We start from the raw sequence: 21,860 nt of genomic DNA, 5'->3' as shown, positions 1-21,860 counted from the left end.
GGTGTAGGCCTAGGTGCCGTGCTAGCACAACGTAAGAACGCTAATGCCGAATACGTGGTCGCTTATGCCAGTCGTGCCCTTACAAATCCTGAAGTCAATTACACATTATCCGAAAAAGAGTGCTTGGCCATCGTATGTGCACTTCAAAGATTTCGCCCATATCTCTAAGGTCGACCCTTTGACGTGGTGATGGATCATCACGCTCTTTGCTGGTTATCTAACCACAAAGAACCGTCGGGTCGCCTGGCTCGGTGGGCCCTCCGCCTCCAGGAATACGATATCCGTGTCGTCTATCGCACTGCACGCAGACATTCTGACGCCGATGCCCTCTCGCGCTTCCCAGTTACTTCAGGCGCCTTTACTCCCACCGACAGTCGTGATATCTCACCACTTGACATCATGGACATGGCCTCGGAGCAACGAAAAGACCCATGGATCGTCACGATATTCGATATTTTGTCCAACCCACCGGCGGCTTCGGCAACTCGAGCGTTACGCCGACAGGCCCAGCATTTCGCCATCCGCGACGGACTTTTATACCGCTGCAACTACCATAATGACGGCCGAACATGGCTCTTAGTCGTGCCCCGCCACCTTCGAAACGATTTATGCTCCGCTTTTCACTACGACCCCCAGTATGGTCACGGCGGATTGTAGAAGACCTACACACGGCTTCGCCTACGCTACTATTGGCGCGGCATGTACACCTTCATCCGCAAATACGTACTCTCCTGCATTGCCTGCCAGCGACGCAAATGTGTCTCGCACCTCTCCACCACACCTCTCCAGCCACTTCCCGGCCCAGCTCACCCATTTGACCGTGTCAGCATTGATTTATACGGGCCTCTTCCATCTAATGGCGCTGGCAATCGATGGATTGTCGTCGCCGTATATCATTTGACACGATATGCGGAAACCGCCGCCTTACCTGCCGCATCAGCAAAAGACGTCGCCTCGTTCACTCTACACAACTTTGTTCTCCGCCATGGCGCATCTCGTGAACTGCTGAGCGATCGGGGTCGCGTATTCCTCTCGGACGTGCTGCAGTCACTCCTATCAGAATGCCAAATTATTCACCGCACAACTACCGCTTATCCCCCACAGACGAATCGCTTAACTGAACGATTCATGCAACAGAACTCTTGGTAACAGGCTATCAATGTATGTTGCGTCAGACCATTCCAACTGGGATGCTGTACTTCCCTTTGTCACATACGCATATAACACTGCCTCCCAAGCCACTACCGGGTTCTCACCATTCTTTCTGCTTTATGGCCGCCAGCCCTCCAGCACCATTGATACGGTTCTCCCGTACCGGCCGGACCCTGGCGACTGCTCACCTGTTGCTATGGTCGCTCAGCACGCCGAGAAATGCCGACAACTTGCCCGTTCGTTGACGTCTGCTCAACAGTGTCGCCAAAAACAGCGTCATGACCTCAAACCACCTCCTCACCCTTTCGCCATCGACTCCCTCGTGTGGCTTTGGGCCCCGCCTATTGCTGCTGCTGGTGTTTCGTCAAAGCTCCTTCCCAAGTACCACGGGCCCTACCGCGTGGTTGCGCAAACATCACCAGTTAATTACGTGGTTGAACCCGTGTTGCCATCTTCCAATCTCCGTCGTCGCGGGCGACAGACTGTACACATTGACCGGCTCAAGCCGTACTACGATCCACTGCACACTCCCTAGGTCGCCAGGATGGCTAGACTTCCATACCGGGGGGGCTGAACAGCCCCGTTGCCATCGTGTGGCTCGTACCCAGTTCGCTCACTGGCTACGCCCTACCTGCTGGTGCTGCGTTTCTCGCTGCCGCTCTACGACCCAAATAAACCCCCTTTACAGTGGTATCTTCGTAGTTCGGGCTTGGATCACGGCTTTTTGGGAGCGTCCGCGACATGAACTAACAAGCACCTCCACCAGATGTCATGTTGTAATGACCGTCAATATCATAGTGGCCCAACTGTGAATGAGGAAACTAACTCTTATTGGCCTAACTGGAACCCACAAAACAAGTGAAACTGGAAACAACGATAGCGCCGAACGCTGTCGGTGATCATCGAACGCTGTCGGTCTTTCATTCATGACTCATCGAAAGTTCCAGGGTAATCATTGGTGCCCGCGTGTCTTCTAGCAAGTACTACACAATTCGCGTCGCGCATGCAATCAGGGGCGCTACAACGTAAAATGGTTCCAAACTGTTTTTATTCTAATTTCTGTAATTAGCCTCCACGATTCGTCAAAACATTTCCGGGCCACACCCAACTTCGCCTGTCTTTCAAGCGATGTCACGAAAACCGCGATAGCTCCCCTTCTGATATAGCGTGTACCCACTGATTATGTATGATTAACTCGATGAGGGTGTAACAATGCCTTTGACAAGCATCTTGTGCACTTCATCTTAAATAAAAGAAAAATAACCATTCCTAATTTCACGCCTTTTCACCATTAGCCCTCTGCTATTGGTCCAATGTTTTCTGGCTATGCCCACTTCGCCTTTCTGTCACGCGATCTCACACAACCGTGAAAACTCACCCCGTCGAAGTGACGTGAAGCGAAAAAAAATGCATTACTATGTCTAAAGAAACTGAAAAATTTTCTGAATAGCCAGACTGCCCCGTTCCAAAAGGAATAGAAGATGGCTGCCCGCCAATCGCACAGGTCCTCGCTTCGCACCTGCTTGTGAGCATGTATTTTTTTTGCGCTTGATAAACCTTTTTGCGTGGCAGTAAAACGTTATCGAGCCCTTTCGGCATGCATACGACATCGATCTGCCAACTATTACTTGCTGAGGATCCGTTTTAGCGGCATTCTTATCCTTCCATTGCATGCCGCCGCGATTTTCGACCAGCCACCGCAAGCTAAGTAAGGCGAAGCGGACCAATGATGATGATGATGATGATGATGATTTATTGGCATCCCCTTTGAAACGGGGCGGCGACAAATAGTCACCTAGCCTGCTTGATTTAATCAGGTATACTATACATGTTCTTTATCTTGCATTTTTGTATACCTATCATTATTTTTCTTTTTCAAAAATTTACCTTGTACCGCTGCCTATGATTTTAAGAGATCAGGTCGCATCCATCTTTTCCCTACTTTTTTTCCACCAGTACTCCAATCGTCTCTTGCTGATCTCTACGGCTGATCTGTTTATGTTTCCTTCCACTTTAAACCCAAGCGCTTCTGGGAGTTGCACGTTACCTACGGTTCTCGCTGGGGAAGCCGGCACCACCCTCTTGCGGTTATCTATTTTCACTGCGCTGGCTCGGCTCCATCGAGACCCTCTCCACTAGAGCGTGCTCCTCGCCTCTTGTCAGCCAATTAGATAAGAAAAACCGCTGAGTGTAGACAATGTAATTCGTTTTGAAAGCGAACAAAGGTGACCTCCTATAAACAAAGACAGTGTTTGATTGTGTTGTTCAGACAACGCTGCGGGTCATCGCCCGATGCTTGCGTCGGTGGTTACGTAAATTTGACTTCAGGAGTTCGGAATAAAAACAGTTTGGAATCATTTTACGTTATAGCATCCAAGATTACACAAGCTTCAGTGGCAACATACAACGGACAGAAGCATAGATAACGTTCGAGTAAGTTCCAATCATGCAGGCGCGTCTTGCTCTGAGCGATAACATTAATTTGTTAGCGGGTGAAATGCAGTCCCCGATAAAATGATAAATAAGTACACGTGTCAATATGATGTTTAGCATATTAAAGGTAATTTGTACTAGCCAATGCATGACACTCCAACCTTTAATATTTATCCAGGTTTGCGTAGAGCGTCCTCTAGAAGAAAGTGCAGTGTATATATATGACCTTCTGCAGTCTCTTCAAGTACTGTCTCATATTGGCCGTACCCAATTAGTAGGCAAGGAAACACAAGTATCATATACATGACCCTAATTTCCAACTGGAGAAAGTTTGCAAGGCTTTTGTTTAGAATATTTAATTTACACCATGAACAAGTGCCTTTTGGTATTCATCATTCCATTGCCTTAAGGTACTGCAAATTTTTTGCCTGCTAACGAAGCATCAACTTATTTGCCTATCAAGAAATTCATTCAAGACATCCCGCTTAAAAATAACGAATATAAGCAAGAAAGCAGACTGAAATTTGGAAGTATATATTCTACTTAAACTGAAACTGATAGCAATGTTAAATGTATCGTGCACATGTCAGCTGTATTTTTTAGAATCCTTTGCGAGCGACAGAAGGTGTCATTTACTGTTTCAACGCAAGCCCCAGTGGCCGGGAGACGTCTTGTAAAACCTCTTATATCCCATTTATTGCATTCAACTTCTCTGGCTACACATCCCCTACAAGTCATTTTCAGCCATCTGAAATAGGCGTGATGAGACGGGCACAAGACGTTTTAAAAATCTTCTGGAAACTTCTTAGGTTATCTCTTCTATAGGTTATAAGATGATAGCGAAAATTTCTTGCTCATCTTATCAATATATTCTGTTGATGGCACATAGTAGGTGTTCCGTTAAGTTGGAAAAAAGTTAGCAGTGAAAGAAGTTAGCAGCTTATTTATGCCCACTAATAGACGACGGCATCCCCTTCTGATTTCCATTCACCATGATCATCTGTCAGTCTTTCGTATTCAGCACTCGAAGATACCCTAATCTTATCGCACCACCCTATACTGCGGCCCTCGACAGCGCTTTAATTTCTTTGGCTGTTGAACATCATACCAAACGCTGTTCAACACATGGAAGATTATCGGCACTAAGCAATGCTTGACAACATAAGCGTGAATATTTCTCTTAATTTCGGTAGAGCGTCCTCTACAAGAAAATGCAGTGTAATCTAAAACGATGTTCTGCAATCTCTTCAAGTCCGGTGTGTTATTAGCCGTACCCGCTTCGGAGGCAAGGAAGCACAAATATTATATACATGGTCTTCATTTCGAACGGGCGGAAGCCTGCAAGTTTGCTGTTGGTAAAGTAATACACCACGAACAAGAACATTTCGGTATTCATCAATACCATTGCATTAAGGTGGTGCTGATTTGTTTACGTGTCTGTTAACGGGGCATCACATTTATTGCGATGTCTTTTCGCGCTTTTCTATTAGCATGCAGTTAGTACTTTGTAAAATAGGCCATGCGAAACGGCTCGTCTCAGAAAAATGATTGTGTTATTCAAGCTGCTAAAACATGTGACGTGTAGAATAAACTGGTAGTATTTCTATTAAATTTGAGGTTTTCAAGCAAGAATTTGTTGGCACGCACAAAAACGTAAAGGCTCTCACCGCAGTCCCTCTTTCTAACGCAAGGGTACCAAAACCTCAGCCGATAGAATCCTTCGTTACAGAGGCACATTTGCTCTCCAACATGCTCGCAGTGCTTCCGGGGTGCTTGCGGGCACAGCCGATCATACACCTTGTTCTTTGAAGAGCAGTAGTGCAATTGTTCGTTTGGTTGAGAGCAGACTGTAGAAGAAATAAAAATAAAATTCTCACAGAAACTGCTCTGGGAGTTGTCTAAGTATGCGTAAGCACTGTGCCACTTGCTCATCTGCATGATGAGCATCACGAGAACAAGGTGAGCGCATGAGCCAATGTTTCGACATGTGGACTTGCCTTCTTCAAGGCGACATATGCTCTCCTCGGCACAGTATATTTAGGTAGGGTTCTTCTATAGGGGGAAGAGGTAAGGCGGGTGGGTGAGGTAGTGAACGAGAGTGTGTTAACGGTGAGGACGTAGAATTGAAAAGAAAGCTAACGCGCCCCTGATAGTAGGTCGAGGAATTTGAGGCAGCGCCATGTGTTAGCCGGTTGACGTGTCATTGTAGCTTCGTCTTGTCGTGGAAGGGGCCGGGATGACGGAGAGCGGGGGTAGGGGGGGTATCTGCTCCGCTGGAGGTCAGTGAACTATCGTGTCTGACAGATAGAATAAATGTAGGGGCAGAAAATAGGTGCTTGTAGGAAAAAAGGGGGAGGGGTTGGGGTAAAGGAAGGAAGGAAAGAGTGGAGAAGGAAAGGCAGGGAGGTTAACCAGTTCAGCACAACCGGTTTGCTACCCTACACATGGGAGCGGGATGAGGGGGAATGAAAGATGGGGAGGAGTGAGAGAGAGAGAGCACACTCATCGTCAGTCACAGTCCGTCACTCTTGTGTGACATCACTGTCACAGCCGCTTGTCCAAGCCCGTTTCCTTTAAAAACCTAAGTAGTCCCTTCGGCGCCTTCAGCTGCGATGTCTTCTGTCGACGAAACGTGAGAATCGTTTCAATTGACATTGGGCGATTGTCCAGGTGTGCTGGAACGGACGCCAGGGACTGTCTCGGAACATTATATTCAGGACAGTCACATAGAATATGTTCTAGCGTCTCCTCGCAAATACAAGCATTGCAAAAAGCATTGTCGGCCATTCCAATGAGAAATGAATAAGATTTCGTGAATGCCACCCCTAGCCACAAGCGATAAAGCATAGTGGCCTCTTTTCGGCGGAGTCCAGTTGGCATACAGAGATGCATCAAAGAGGGCAGGTGGTAGTGACGATTGCTCCGGTTGGTCTGGCTGCTTGGTGTGCAGCATAGAGAGGGCGGATCTCCTGTGCAAGCACTCGAAGTCTGCTCGCTACGTCGGACCGTGAGAGCGGTATGGCCTCTTCCTGTGTGTCGTCAAGAGCTGCCCGAGCGGCATTATTGGCGTTTTCATTCGCTGTGCCGCCGCAGTGACTTGGAAGCCACTGAAACGTCACGTGGTGTCCTTTCTCATGTGATGTATGGAGTAGGTATCTAATATTGAATACGCGCTGTTCGTATGGCCCGCGACGCAGAGCTGATAGCACAGATTGTAGGGCTGTCTTTGAGTCACTGAAGATTGACCATTGTCGAGGTGACTCCCGATTCACGAAACGAAGTGCATCGCGAAGAGCAGCTAGTTCCGCAGATGTCGATGTCGTTTGGTGGTCAGTCCTGAATCTAATGGTAATAGCTCTTGCTGGGACAACCACAGCACTGGACGAACACTGGAGGTTTGTGGAACCATCAGTATAAATATGTACACTGTCCACATACCTCTCGTGTAGAAGAAGCAGAGACAGTTGTTTCAGCACAGGTGACGACAGCTCAGATTTTTCTTGATTCCTGGTACACAGAGATGTACTGTGGGGCTAATAAGACACCAAGGGGGTATCGATGGTTTACATGCAGCGGTAAAGCCCGAGAGAAGTTTGTCGTTGTACTTGATGATAGTTTTAGAGAACGATGCTTGGCGCCTGTCTGAAGGTAGTGTTGCAAGGTGGTGATAGGGGGCACGTGCAAAATGTCTGATGTGCGTTCTCAGGGCTTCCACCGTAATGTGAGTTTGAATCGGATGGTCCCGAGCAATCGCAATAGTTGCCTCTGTTGAAGTGCATCTGGGCAAACCAAGGCAAACTCTGACTGCTCGAGCTTGTTCTGCCTGCAGAACACGAATATTTGTCTTGCAAGTGTTGTTCAGTACAGGTAGACTATTTCTTAAAAAACCGAGAAAGAGAGCTCTGTAGAGTTTCAGCATTGCGTCTACTGACATCCCCCATGGCTTTCCTGTCAAGTATTTAAACAACTGGGAAGTTGCTCTGAGGCGCCGTTTCATGTAGGCCACGTATGGGCTCCAACATAGGTCTCGGTCAATGATTACGCCAAGAAACCTGTGGGTTCTGGCATAGGAAATGGTCCGCCCATTGATTGAGATGACATAAGACATCATTAGTTTGCGAGTAAATGCCACAAGTGCGCGATTTTCTGGTGATATGCTGCGACCTTTTTTACACAAGTAGCTCGCTGTCGAAGTTGCTGCTCTTTGAAGCCGAGTTCGTATCTGAGGACGTGTGACGGCCGAAGTCCAGACACAGATGTCGTCTGCGTATATTGAAATCTTGATGGTAGTTGGTAAGTATTCAGCAAGTTCAAGAATAGCGAGATTGAATAGCGTCGGGCTGAGAGCACCGCCTTGAGGAACGCGTCTGCTCGTATAGCGTCGCGTAGTTGGGCCATCGTCAGTTAACACAAAGAATGATCTTGCAGATAGGTAACTTGCAATCCACAAAAAGAATCGACCACCAAGGCCAACCGTCGCAAGGGCATCGAGAATGGCCTCATGTAATACGTTATCGTATGCGCCTTTCACATCTAAGACTAAAGCTGCAGATAAACGCTTACGGGACCTTTCGTGCTGAAGATACGAAACGAGATCAACTACATTGTCGACGGAAGGGCGGTCACGTCGGAAACCACCCACGAAATTCGGATAAATCTTGTAGGTGTTCAAGGTACCATTCTAGGCGTCCAAGGAGCATCCGTTCCATTATCTTGCCTACACAGCTGGCCAGCGCTATTGGGCGGTAAAAGCTGAGCTCGAGTTTGGATTTGCCCTGCTTCAAGAGTGGTACCAGGCGGCTTACTTTCCATTCGTCAGGAACGTTTCCCTCCTGCCTTGAGGAGTTGTAAAGGTTCAACAATTCTCTCCGTGCAGATTCTCCAAGATAGCACAAGGCTCGGTATGATATACCATCTGGACCCGGAGATAAAGAGCGCCTGCAGAGAGGTAGTGCCGCCTCGAGCTCCTCCGTTGTAAAAGGAAGGTCCATGCGGCAATCACGGGAATGGGGGACGTCACCTCGGGCTGGAGGATCTGGACGAGTCGCTTGGTCGGTGGTCCTCGCACAAAAGTCTTCGGCGACATCGATGTCTTGCCGCCCTTGGAAGAGCGCGAGCGCCTTGAATGGAAAACGCTATTCCGGAAGGCAACGCAGACTTTGCCCCGTTTTCCAAATGTGAGACAGTGGCTTGCGGGGGTCTAGTGTCTGGCAAAAGGTTGCCCAACGTTCCGATGCTAATCTATCCATGCGACGTTGGATCTTCTTTTGCATCCTCCTGGCCGCCCTAAGGTCATGGATTGATTTCGTACGCCGATATTGACGTTCCGGCCGGCGACGAAGTGCTCATATTCGCTCTAATTCTATGTCGAAGTCCTTTCGCGTGGAAGAGGTCGTCATCATGCGGGTGGCGTTTTGCATCGTACTTTTAATCGTTTGCTCTAACCCAGACGGTAGGCCCTCGTGGCAAGCATCTTCCATATCAGATTTGAAGGTGGCCCATTGAATGGTCCGAATGGTCTTCCGTGGACCAGATCTAGACGACAAACCTTTGATGTTAGGATAAGCGGGAATGTGATCACTCCAATGCGTCTCAATGTCTGGAAAGCACTTCACACATTTGGCGAGAGAGGGGGTAAATATATTGATACATGCATATTGCGTGTTTCTTCTGGACAATGCGCGCGGGCGCCCAGTCGAAGAAGACGAACTGCTTTTTGCCCTTGAGCTGTCGGCTGATCTGGCCAGCCCTGCAGCTATCCTTTGTAACTATACTTATAATAGTCTCCAGTACTTAATCCTTCGTTCGCGTAACATTTTGGTGGAGGTGCTGGGGTCTTTTTTGGTAATTAGGTTTAGATGACGATAATCTACGCAGAAGCGCCACGTGCCATCTTTCTTTTTAACAAGCGCAACGAGTGACCCCCAAGGGCTCGATGAGGGTTCAACAATGCCTTTGGCAAGCATCTTGTGCACTTCATCTTGAATAACCTTACGCTCTGCAACAGAAACTCGATATGGCCGGCAATGAATAGGACTGATCACCAGTATTTATGTGATGCTTAACAATTGAAGTCTGGTCCAATTGTCGATTGTTGAGGTCGAAGATGTCTTGGTAAGAAACCAAAAGGCGACACAGAGCTGCTGCTTGTTCAGGCAATAGGTCCGCAGCAATCATGGGACTAAATGTTGCGTCAAGGCAAATAACATCCTGCGGAAATGGTGAAGAATCGGAGCAGCCGTCTACTGAAAACACCGTGACGTGGTCATCTTTTATATCACGCAGCATTGCCCCCGATATGCCTTGGGGTAGAACTTGCTTTGTTAGGCCAAAATTGACGACGGCGAGGCATGTCCGGGTATCGGCGACGGTTACGACGGAGTGGGGCACAGTGATATCGCGCATTAAAATGACATCAGGAACAGGTGTAGTGACGTAATCACCATCGGGCACAGGGAAAGATGATAGCAAATCGACGAAAGTCAAGGTTTTAGGCGGCAGGCGGACGAAGGCTGTTGTACTAAAGTTGTTCGGCTGTTCAGCACGAATATGCGCGAGTAGAGGAAGTTGGAGGCAAAGGGTACCGCTAGAACAGTCGATCAAAGCTGAATGTGCCGTAAGAAAGTCGAGTCCGAGGATTAGGTCATGGGGACAATTGGTCAGCACTGTAAAAATAACTGGAACGTGGCGGTCGGCGATACTTATCCGGGAAGTACACATTCCAGTGACGGCAACAGTGCTGCCATGGGCGACACGTACGGCTCGGCTAGTAGCAGGCGTGCGAACGTTCTTCAGTTGACGACGGAGGTTATTGTGCAGGACTTGCAGCCTCGAGCTCGTGGTGAACAATACGTGTGATGGTCTCATTGGAGGGGGGTGAAGCGGTAAGGGCGACGCAGGACGACGTCGTAGCCGTGTTAGGGAGCCGGGAGAACTGTGGAATGACGCGGCGGCTTTTGGCGAGCTCAAAGCGGAGGCATTTCTTGACAATGACGTCGATGGTGGACACATTGTTCAAGTCAACAAGTTGAACGCGTCGTCCGCGATCCCTTTGAGAACGTGGCCTACCTTGTCAACTTCGACCATGTTCTCGTCGACTTTCCGGGAAACAGCTAGCACGTCTTGTATGTACGAGACATACGATTCAGTGGAAGACTGTACTCGGGTAGCAAGCTCTTTTCTTGCAGCGTGCTGCCGACCGGTCGGATTTCCTAAGAGGTCGCGGAACTTCTCCTTGAAAGCATCCCATCTCGAGATCTCCTCCTCGTGTGTCCGGAACCAGACACGAGGTGTTCCGCCCAAGTAGAAGAGGACATTCGCTGGCATTATGGTGGGGTCCCAGTGGTTATTGCGGCTAACACGCTCATACATGCCGAGCGAGTCATCAACGTCGACATTATCTTGGCCGGAGAGTATACCCAGATCGCGGGGAGTGGCAACCGTTACGTACGTTGTGGTTGGAGTCGCAGTAGTAGCAGCAGACGAGGCGTTCTCACCGGGAGCCATGGTGGAAAGCTGGCCGGTACGGCCACTGCGGAGCTCCCTAGCGAGGACGGGGAACGGCACGCTACACCAAAATGTTGTGCATGTTGCACGCCTAAACCCTCCTGTTCCCACTGATATTTAGACGCACCGGGACGGTGCTTCTGCCGCCGGGGATAATGATACATGCATATTGCGTGTTTCTTCTGGACGATGCGCGCGGGCGCCCAGACGAAGAACTGCTTTTTGCTCTCGAGCTGTCGGCTGATCTGGCCAGCGCTGCAGCTATTCTTTGTAAATAAACTTGTAAATAGTCTCCAGTACTGAATCCTTCGTTCACGTAACAATATAAATGAAGGCACGAAAGGAATGAGTGAAAGCAAAGGCAGGCTGGAATATTGTTGATAATCGAATAACGCAAAACAAAACTAAGCGACTCAATGAAAAATTAGTATGTCCTGTGGCCTATGCTTCGACATTTATAATAGCGAGTTGGTTCTAAGTTCCCTTTGAAACGTTCATGCCTATTAGTTGCAATGTCTTGAACTTATGGATGAGGTGCGATTCTCTATATTTTATGTCTCGCGCAGAACGAAAATTTGACTGTAGTATGTAGAGTTTAGGTTCATCAAGGTTATGAGCTGGTTGGTTGAAATGCTCGGCGACGGCTTTCGGAATCTTTTTAGCTGTGTCCGCGCAATGTCCGTTTAACCTGATATTCATTTATTGTCCCGTTTCGCCGATATATTGCTTCTTACAGAAGGAACACTCAAGCATATAAACTACATCGGAGCCAGTGCAAGTAAAGCTAGTTTTCACTTGGTGTGTGTAGCTGTTTGCGGTGTTTTTCAATTTTAAGGTCACTTTGAAGGTGCCTGCAGGTTTTGAACCTGGGACGAGAACAGGCTTTTATTACTGGGGAACGATTTTGGCTGACTTTTGCATGCACTAACTTGTCTTTAAAATTTCTGTTGCGCCGATAGGTAACCCTAGGTACATCTGGGAACGCTTTTCTCAGACGCTCGTTACTTGATAATATTGGGTGTTATTTTCGTAGGATGTTGTTTATGTTTGGGAGGGCATTAGAATATTATGTTATAAAGGCAGGTGGTCGATCAGATTCTGGTGTAGGTTGTTGCTTAGCTAATGCCGACTGCCTCTCTAATCTTGACGCGACGTCATAAGCCTGGTCGAGAGGAAATGGTGGATTGTTTCGTTCCGCTAGCAATACTTCAGGTGATTTAGATGGTGGATATAATCGTTGTCTTCGCTACAAATTCTTCTTATTCGTTTCGCTTGTCTGACAAAAATTCCTAGCTTGCAGTGTCGCGGGTCATGACAGGTGTAATATAAATACTGCTGGCTATCCGTAGGCTTACGGTAAAGTGATGTTATTAGTCTTTCATTTTCTATGTAAACCGTCGTGTCGAGCAAGTTGAGCTGACTAGGAAAGTGCTGTGCAGTAAACTTAATACTCGGGTGAAATCGATTGAAATGCCTAATTAGGTCGATTAACGCGTTCGTGCCGTGGTTCCATATTATGAATATGTCGTCAATGTAACGCATGTAGGTGTGGAATTTTAAAGGGTATGATTTCATCAGGTTTGTTTCAAGCTGTCCCATGAAAATGTGGGCATACGTGGGAGCGAATGGTGCTCCCATGTTTGTGCCGAAAATTTGTAGGTAGTGAATAGAATCGAATTCGAAATAGTTGAGCGTGAGAACGAACTCGAGAAGTGATAGGTAAACTTCAGGCGCGTGCGCTTGAGGATTGACTGCGAGGGAATTCGACACGGCTTCAATTCCTTCCCTCGTGGGTATGTTAGTGTAAAGAGCAGAGACATCTGAAGTTACTAGAATAGCGCTGTTTGTATTTGGTTAGCCTTAATCGAGTCGATAATCCGAATGAAGTAGGGCGCATCTTGAACAGAAGATGGTAGGGTCGTTGGGTGGATGAACTCATCCATAAGTTCAAGACATTGCAACCAATAGACATGAACGTTTCATAGGGAGCTTTGGAATCTATTCGCTATGCTAAACCTGAAAACATAGGCAACAGTACTTAGTTATTTTTGATTGAGTTGCTTAGTTTTTTTTCGTTACTCAATTGGCAATAACATTCCAACCTTCCTTTGCTTTCACTCCTTTCGTTCTTTTATTTATATATTTGCCCCCCCCCCCTCGTTTTCATGGGTTTTCCACGAGCACCATTTTTCTGCCGCTACTTTTATTCTCTCTGTCAGACACGATAGTTGACTGACCTCCAGCGGAGCAGATATCGCCCCCCCCCCCTCACCTCCGTCGTCCAGGCCCCTTTCACGAGAGGAACCTACAATGACACGTCAACCGGCTAACACACGGCGCTGCCTCAAATTGCTCTCATGGAATGGTAATTTGGAAGCGCATAAAATATGGACACGAGAAAAAACGAAGGCACTTGTCTTCGTCTTCGTTTCTTCTCGTGTCCATATTTTTGTGCGCTTCCAAATTACCATTCCATGATGACAGACCAACAAGCACACTTTGCCACTCTCGTCAAATTGCTCCACTGACTATCAGGAGCACATTATCGTTTAGATGCGAAGCAGCTTATGGTTGGGGCTATGTCACTCCCTCCCTCCATCCGCCGTGCGGCGTCCACACCCCTACTGCGCATGTGCCTCCTAATCCCCCTCCTCTCCTTGTCTCATCTCCTCGTCTCCCTCCTCCCCCTCCTCTGCTCTCCTTGTCTCCTCTCTCCTCTCGGCATTCCTCCTCTCCAGATTGCGCAACGAATGGCAATACCTGCGGCTCCGTGCGCGATAATGCGAAGCAGCTTAGGTTATAGGCGCGACGGTAGGCGCCCCAGAGGCACCGGCAACAGTCACCAACACCGCGCGCGTTCGGGGCGAACGCGGGCAAAACGCTGATGGCGTCTACAACAGTTCTGCGCGTTGCTGGTGCTGCTGCATGTCCAAGTTTATACAGCTGATAAAACTACCTTGAGTCGACCCCATGGCTGCTTCGCATACTACTCAGGGTTCCCCTACGGGAAGATGGTGTAATTTTATTTTATTTTCAATTGTACACCCTTGCCGCTAACACACTCTCGCTGGTTATCTCACCCACCCGCCTTACCTTCTATCCCCTTTAGAAGAACCCTACCTATATATACTGTGCCGAGGAGAGCATATGTCGCCTTGAAGAAGACAAGTCCACTTGTTGAAACGTTGACTCCTGCTCTCACCTTATTCTCGTGTTAAACATAAGGTAAGCATACACGTGCATTGTGAATCGCCGTCAAATCTGGCAGCTGCATCTTTAGTAGCATACAGATCCATTACAAAGGCTACATACTATGGAAGCTGGAAACTCGTGGAAAAAAGTATTTAGATTATCCCTGGCTTTAGCATCTCTGTAGAGCGTAAAACCTTGCCGTAATTTTACGGCACTGTTGGTCAGCTAACACGATCAGTGCTGCACAATTATGGCACACAAGCTCTCAAAGCATTGCTACATCATTACTGCCAGGTTCTGCGCTTCACACAAGCTCTGACCACAGTGCATCTGTGCATATAAATTTTAGGCTAGAAAGAGACCCTAATTTAGGAGACGAATATTGCGTTATATGGATGGCCTATAAATTGTCTTGACTAGGTGGTAGTGTCCTTGCTTGCAGATGGTCGTTGTCGTGCTCGTGAAAACAGTGTGGGCAGTACACAAGATGCGTACTTGAAATAATATTAAAAAAAACCTCAAACACGATGAATACCCTCAATACAGATTGCGCGAGAGCAAAGTAGTTGGTGGACATCAACGTCGAAAGCATCGACAACGTCAGTGCCAACAGTGACTACGCAAGCGACGAAGCCACGCAGTTTACACAGTAGCTCACAGGATTCACAACCACCAAGTGCCTTATACAGTAGCATTGCGTCATTTTCACTCGGGACATCAGTTGCAGTATAAGTTTTGGTCTCAGAGACTATTTGAAAGTAACAAGTTGGACCATCGAAACGACGCATTGAACCTCACAAGGATATTTCAACAGCGCAACTACCTTCTCGCATGTAGCAAGGACTGATTTGCAGAAAAAACTAGATTTCAAAAATTCTGTCAGGATATTATAAATTTCAACGTGATCTCAAATAGGACACTGCAGTTACGTCGGGCAAGTAGATGCTTGGATGTTCTCCCGCTGTACAAGGTAAAGAAATAATTGCGAGGGTTTTACATAAAACAAAGAAAAAAGTACTGGCTATCGCGTAATCGAAAGTAGATGCAAGCATGAAATGTCTACCATAAGGCTTCTTTTGCTGTCTGTGGTGCCGCCGCCTTCAACCGCTTTTCTTCTTCCAACAGTGCAAAGTGCTCAGCGTCAGTCACTACTTCTGCTTCTTGTCGTGTACCGCTCACTGCTCACGGACCACTGGTGTTCAAAAGAGCACAGGCAACCTCTCTATCGGCCTTTCGAACGTCGCTTTTGGAAATGACAAATTAAACTTCTACGTACTAGAAGTTATAGCTTGAGTTATATTGTGAACAAACATTAGGAGGAAATCGGAAGCAATATTTCTTGTGTCTTGTTTGGGAAGTACCAAGCGTATGCAATGCGGTCCTGTACAAAGGGTTGGGGGCCAGAGATCGCATTTTTCAAACTTTTCACTGGTTGCTGGGGTCATCTCGTGTTCTTCTCGCAACGATGCGTGGATGTTCTCGTTTGAGTGCCCGGATAACCGCTCTGGATTTTGGCTCAATATCACTTGAAGGTCGCCGACAATCGGAGCTAAAAGCATGTCAGGCTTAAAAAAACACATATTGAACAATTTCTATCTGACTCAAGCATAGTTTAGAACTAAAATGTTGAAAGCTGCAAAAAATGGATCGGCATAAGCCTTTTACCAAAGAATCAGCAAGCAAAGGTTATATAAGGCAATAAGATTTAATTATGTAAACATAGCCTACTTAGAAAACGGCAGTGTGAGAGTGCTAAATTCTGTCAATATACGTAGTCTTAATTCCACTGGATTACTATATCATACAGAAAGTTGCGTGCATTGCAAATAATAGGGCAATACCTATCTAATGCACACAATTCGTTCAACTATCGCACAATTTTATTTCCTTTCAAATATAATGAATAATTTTTTAAATTTCTATTTTAATAAGTAACCCTTTACGCCACCGAACCCTTCCCCCCTAAGAAACAGTGTTATAATCGCTGTGTTCTTGTACAGTCCCGCGTAGTGGGTGTACGCAATTATTTGAGAAAGAGTAGCCCAAACCGATAAGAGGCTAGTCTCCAGTATGAGTGAATGTTACCATGGCAGTAAGGAATAATGTGGAAAGCACAAATTGGTAATGTCTGCTACCTGTTTATGGGTTCTTAAATGGCGACCTTATCATGGTTGTTACCCGAATAGACAAACATGTCTGCTGCCAGAACAAACATGGAAGGCTGGCCAATGTCCCATTAAGTTCACCTCTTCCATTGTTAGAGACACAAGGTGTCAAAAGGCTGGCTCGCTTAGCTGGAGGCTGCCATAAATCTCAACTTCATCAAGACGTGACCAATCAAGCGTTAGCTTTTACAGTTATTCCTTCCAGTTTGCGTCCATCTACGCCACCCCTTACCATCGCTAAGGTAGTCCACGCCTCAAAACCATATGAAGGCAGACAGCATTACTGAAATTAGCATAAAGCCGTCGTCTCCTTCATTCCTTTACACGCATTGTCAGACATGACTGCAGCCTGGTTTCGCTCTGACCAACACTGCCTCCTGCAAGAACCGCCGATGGCGCCCTTGGCCGCTTGCTCGAAGGATTGACCTCAGTATTGTCACAGTGCGTAAGGTGGAAAGAAGAAGACATGGTTGGTGCCCTGAGAGACGACAAAGAAGATTCTGGGTTTTCGCTTCTCTGCGTAGCCATTAAAACCCGTCTGTAAAACCAGTACGTTTCTTCCTTCCCGTAACATTATTGGTGGAGGTGCTGGGTAGGCGCGTGAACTGCTGAACTATGCGGCGACTTTTCGCTTCTTCAAAGCGGCGACATTCGTTAATGATCTCATTGACTGTGTTGATGTTCTTATACACGAGAAGGTTAAACGCGTCGTCCGCTATGCCTTTTAAAACGTGACTGACCTTGTCTGCCTCTGTCATGTTCTTATCCACCTTGCGGCAAAGAGCCAAAACGTCCTGGATGTACGCCACGTAAGATTCAGTGGACGTCTGTGCACGGGTCCCAAGGTCCTTCTGAGCAGCACGTTGGCGGCCGATGGGCTTGCCGAACAAATCACGAAGCTTCTGTTTGCATTGCTCCCAACTGGTAATCTCTTCTTCATGTGTCTCGAACCAGACTCGTGCCGTTTTTTTGAGGTAGTATATTACGTTGGCCAGCATAAGCGTGTTATCCCACCTGTTGCTGGCGCAGACCCGTTCGTAATTTGCCAACCAGTCATCGACGTCAACGTTGTCAATCCCAGAAAACATGCCAGGGTAGCGGGGCTGGGTTAGGATGACCGTCGGTGGCGTCGACGGGGCCGCGGTTGAAGACTCCCCTTCGGATGACATGGCAGCCAGGTTGCGTCCGCTGCGGAGCTCCGTCTTGCGCAAGTGAGTACCCCGCACGTCCACCAATAATGTTCCCACCGGACGCCTCGGTCGCTGGGCCCTACGCCTTCAGGAATACACATACACTGTAGTCTACAAGTCGGGTCGTTTACATCAGGACGCCGACTGCCTGTCTCGTCACCCCGTCGATGCACCGAACGATTTAGTGGATGCCGCACCGATCTGCGTCCTCTCGCTTTCCGCCTTGAAAGACATAGGGGCTGAACAGCGACGCGATGAATCGTTACGGCAGCTTATCGAACGCCTGCTCTCTGACCCGTCTGACCCATCCCTTCACATGTTCGTACTACAAAATGACACCCTGTATCGCCGCAACATGCACCCAGACGGGCCCGAGCTGCTAATCGTCATTCCGTCTCATCTTCAGCAGACTGTACTCCAGCAACTGCACGACGTTCCCACTGCTGGACACCTTGGCGTCTCTCGGACCTATGACCGAATTCGGCGACGATTTTTCTGGCCCCGTCTCAACCGCTCCGTCCGTCGCTATGTCGCCGCGTGTGAGTCGTGTCAACGCCGAAAACGACCTGCTGTACATCCCGCTGGTCTGCTGCAGCCTCTGGATATACCGACCGACCCTTTTTTTCGCGTTGGCGTTGATCTTCTCGGACCATTCCCTATATCAAACGACGGAAATAAGTGGATCGCCGTCGCTACGGACTATACCACCCGCTATGCCATTACAAGAGCCCTTCCCACCAGTTGCGCTACAGACGTCGCTGACTTCTTGCTTCACGACGTTATCTTACACCACGGCGCACCTCGTCAACTTCTCACCGATCGCGGGCGATACTTTCTTGCCAAAGTCATCGACGACTTACTTCGATCCTGTGCTACTAAACACAAGCTTACTACAGCCTACCATCCTCAAACTAACGGTCTTACTGAACGCCTGAACCGGACAATAACTGACATGCTCGCGATGTATGTTTCCTCCGATCATCGCGACTGGGACACTGCTTTACCATTTGTCACGTTTGCGTACAATTCCTCGCGCCACGACACAGCTGGTTATTCGCCCTTTTACCTTCTATATGGCCGTGAACCGACCTTGCCTTTCGAGACTCTTCTTTCGACCACACTCGACTCGCCGACGGAGTACGCTCGTGATGTTATAACCGCAGCGACCCAGGCACGCCAGATTGCCCGTCTTCGTCTCTCTGCTTCCCAAACACGTCAGAAGTGCCGTTACGAGCAGTGCCACCGCGATGTCGAATACGAACCAGGTGATCTTGTGCTAGTTTGGTCTCCATCTCGACGTGTCGGCCTTTCGGAGAAACTCCTTTCGCGATACTACGGCCCTTATCGCATCCTCCGCCTGGTGACGCCTGTCACATATGAAGTGTCTCCTCTGGATGCTACCGTGCCTTCACCTCTATCTGACGTCGTCCACGTCAGCCGCCTCAAACCGTTCCTTTCTGGAACCAGTGAGTCGCACCAGTAAGGTGCTTCTTCTGACGTGGGTAATGTCACAGTGCGTAAGGTGGAAAGAAGAAGACATGGTTGGTGCCCTGGGAGACGACAAAGAAGATTCTGGGTTTTCGCTTCTCTGCGTAGCCATTAAAACCCGTCTGTAAAACCAGTACGTTTCTTCCTTCCCGTAACATTATGTTTCACACCGACCGCCATCTTGCCAACACTAGTGTGTCTTCTCCTGACTGCCATGCCTCCGTAAAGTTAAATGTTTCTTTATTATCATGAGCATTAATTTTTATTATGCGAAAGTATCAAATTGTCCATTCAGCAAGCCGGCGCCTGCCGTCTGGAGCAGTGAAACGGCATCTAAATTCCCATTGGCTGTGACACCACGTCACGAGCGCGCCTCCACAGAGCAGAACAGGCGAAAGGGAAAACCTGGTGCCACACTAGCACGTAGGTGGTGCTACTTCACCCTCGCCCTCGGAAGGCAGCGCGCGGTCCGTATCTCTTTCCTTCATCCCAAAGGGGCTTAGTTGCTGCGCGCGCCTGCCAGCCTTCGTGGCCGCTGCTGCTTCCTCGGTCTCTTGCCGCGGAGGGCGTCGGTAGCACGCATCGTTGGCGTGGCAGGTTACTGGTGCTAGCGGGCTAGGGCAGCACGTAACGCTTTGGTACATTACTCGCAACTCAAAACTCGAAGAACCTCTCAGCGGCGTTCAAGTGGACAATATTGCCTTCGCATTCACCACTCATAAGAACTGCTTCCGTGTCTTCGAACATTTCTTGCTGCCAAAATTATTATCATCGTCATAAAAATGATGACGAGCCTAACAGTTACTAAATCACCAGTGGCTTAGCGAGTCATAATCTTCATTGTGTCAATTGCTTGAAAAGCAATGTTAAATTACTGTCTTGTTTCCAATTAGGCCATACATACTCTTCAAGAGGCGCAAGATGGTAAACATTTCTAACTCACAGTTAAGGGCAAACGTCGCTGTATTAAAGAAAGCCATGATTATTATATACAGCATCCCCATTTTATATGTGTAGCAGATTTCAGGTGTCGAGGAGGATGTATGAAATATCATCTATTCGCAAAAGCTATCTGAAAAAAAAAAGAAGTTTACCAACATTATTCAATGCATTGCAATACATTGGTTTCATCTAGCGGCTATGGCAAAATTGTAACATCCTGATGTATTTTCTCTTTTGCTTCTTCTTGCTTGTATTGTGCCTTTTTGCATATCTGCCTCCCTTGGACCTGTTCTTGACTGCGGCCGCACTGTTATTTGTATGTCTTGTTTTGCAGCCGCCTTGTAACGGCCTCCGGCTAACAGCATTGATAAAATACAAATGCTTTAGAGCAATAAAAATTTTCTTCTAGAGAACGAAGACTAAAAAGACGAGCCCCAGCATCTGCTTACAAAAAGAACCCACATTTGCACACCAGGTGCAGGCTTGGCTTGAGGCGCAGTGCCTCATAGTAACTGATTACTCCCTGCCATATTTTGGCAATGCCTCAGGCTGCTGTGTTAGCTAATGAAAGATAGAACCCCGGTTGCACTGTAAACGAATAATAATTCACCTCTTGCACGAGCTTAAACTAATTTTGCATGTTCAGCTATTGTTGATTTATCGTGCATTTTCTGGCCGAGAGAGGGAACTCAGAACTTCCTATTTCGTTTAGACGATGACATGAAATATCATTGCCTTGAAATTTGCATATTTTCAATTTAGCGCGCCTACCAATTGGCAGTACGTAATACTCAATCGGGTACAGTGTCCAATCCGCAAAAAGAAACGCGCTCTGCTTTCGAACAGAACTGTTTGCTGACACTACCGAAAGCACAACAAATTCCCATGTTCCCATTTTCGCTGATTTACCGTATGCTGGGCGCCCTATGTATCCGGTTTAACAGTCTCGTTCAAAGAAGAATTGAGTTCCGTGGAGATATTTGCATCATAAATCGCGTTACCATTCCGGCTCTCAGATGTATGCACCTTATCACGACGGCTAACAGCATGACCCCGAAGTCCCTGAAGTTCGCCACTGCTCCTTACTGCAAATGTCGCACGAGAAACAGCTTTGCGTTCTCTTTAAAAACGAACCAATCCTCGCCTGAAAAATAAAAAAAATATGTCACAGTTTCGCCCTAAGGGCGAAGCAATGAATGCGATAGCAACACAGCAATGTCATACGAAGTAAGGTGAGCGGCTTTGGTAGCAATATGAATTGTAGTAAACATGAGCTGATTAAGTAAGCAGGTGTGCTGCGGCGTAAGTAGACCGACATGAAGAGAGACTCGATGACCACGAGAAGGCGCGTGTGAAACGGTGGTGTTGATGAGAAGCGCTTCCCGTGGGCAGCGCGTGCGAAGGGACACACCTGTAGCGCTGCACTGCCGATCCGGGCAGCATTGCATGTGTAGCGTGCGTTGGAAAATGTGGCCCGACTATTACTAACTGTGGTGTGAGCGCGCACAAACAAACATGAATAGATCACACTGAATGACTGCAGACAACGACTGTCAAAACGCTGGCAGCAAGCGCATATACGCCGCAGCGAGCGAAGGTACGTGCGGTCTATCGCTTCAACGGAAACTGAGCGGCGAATGCTGAGCGCATAAAGGTCAGAGCCGTGTGGAGATAAGAGACGGTGCGAGCGAGCGACGAGCGCGGTTGTTGGCAGAGTAGAAATGCCCCCCCCCCCCCCGCTCCCTCCGGCGCTCGCTTCCCGCTTCCTTGCTAGCGCGTGGAAGATTGAGTG

General features: G+C 48.0%; 1 long non-coding RNA gene across 1 annotated transcript in view; it reads right to left on the bottom strand.

Annotated features, from left to right (window-relative positions):
* Positions 1-20,200, bottom strand: part of LOC125939948 (uncharacterized) — a 43,032-nt gene extending 22,832 nt beyond the window's left edge. Inside the window, exons 1-2 of the long non-coding RNA XR_007463188.1 lie at positions 20,070-20,200; positions 5,253-5,432 (exon numbers count right to left, since the gene is read on the bottom strand). This is a non-coding gene — a long non-coding RNA (uncharacterized LOC125939948). The remainder of the gene's footprint in view (positions 1-5,252; positions 5,433-20,069) is intronic.
* Between the last annotated feature and the right edge of the window lie 1,660 nt (positions 20,201-21,860).

This window comes from Dermacentor silvarum, chromosome 9 (genome assembly GCF_013339745.2).
Source record: "Dermacentor silvarum isolate Dsil-2018 chromosome 9, BIME_Dsil_1.4, whole genome shotgun sequence".
Classification (NCBI taxonomy): Eukaryota; Metazoa; Arthropoda; class Arachnida; order Ixodida; family Ixodidae; genus Dermacentor; species Dermacentor silvarum.
The sequence above is the reverse complement of the archived record's forward strand: the minus strand, read 5'-3'. Positions and strand labels throughout refer to the sequence as shown.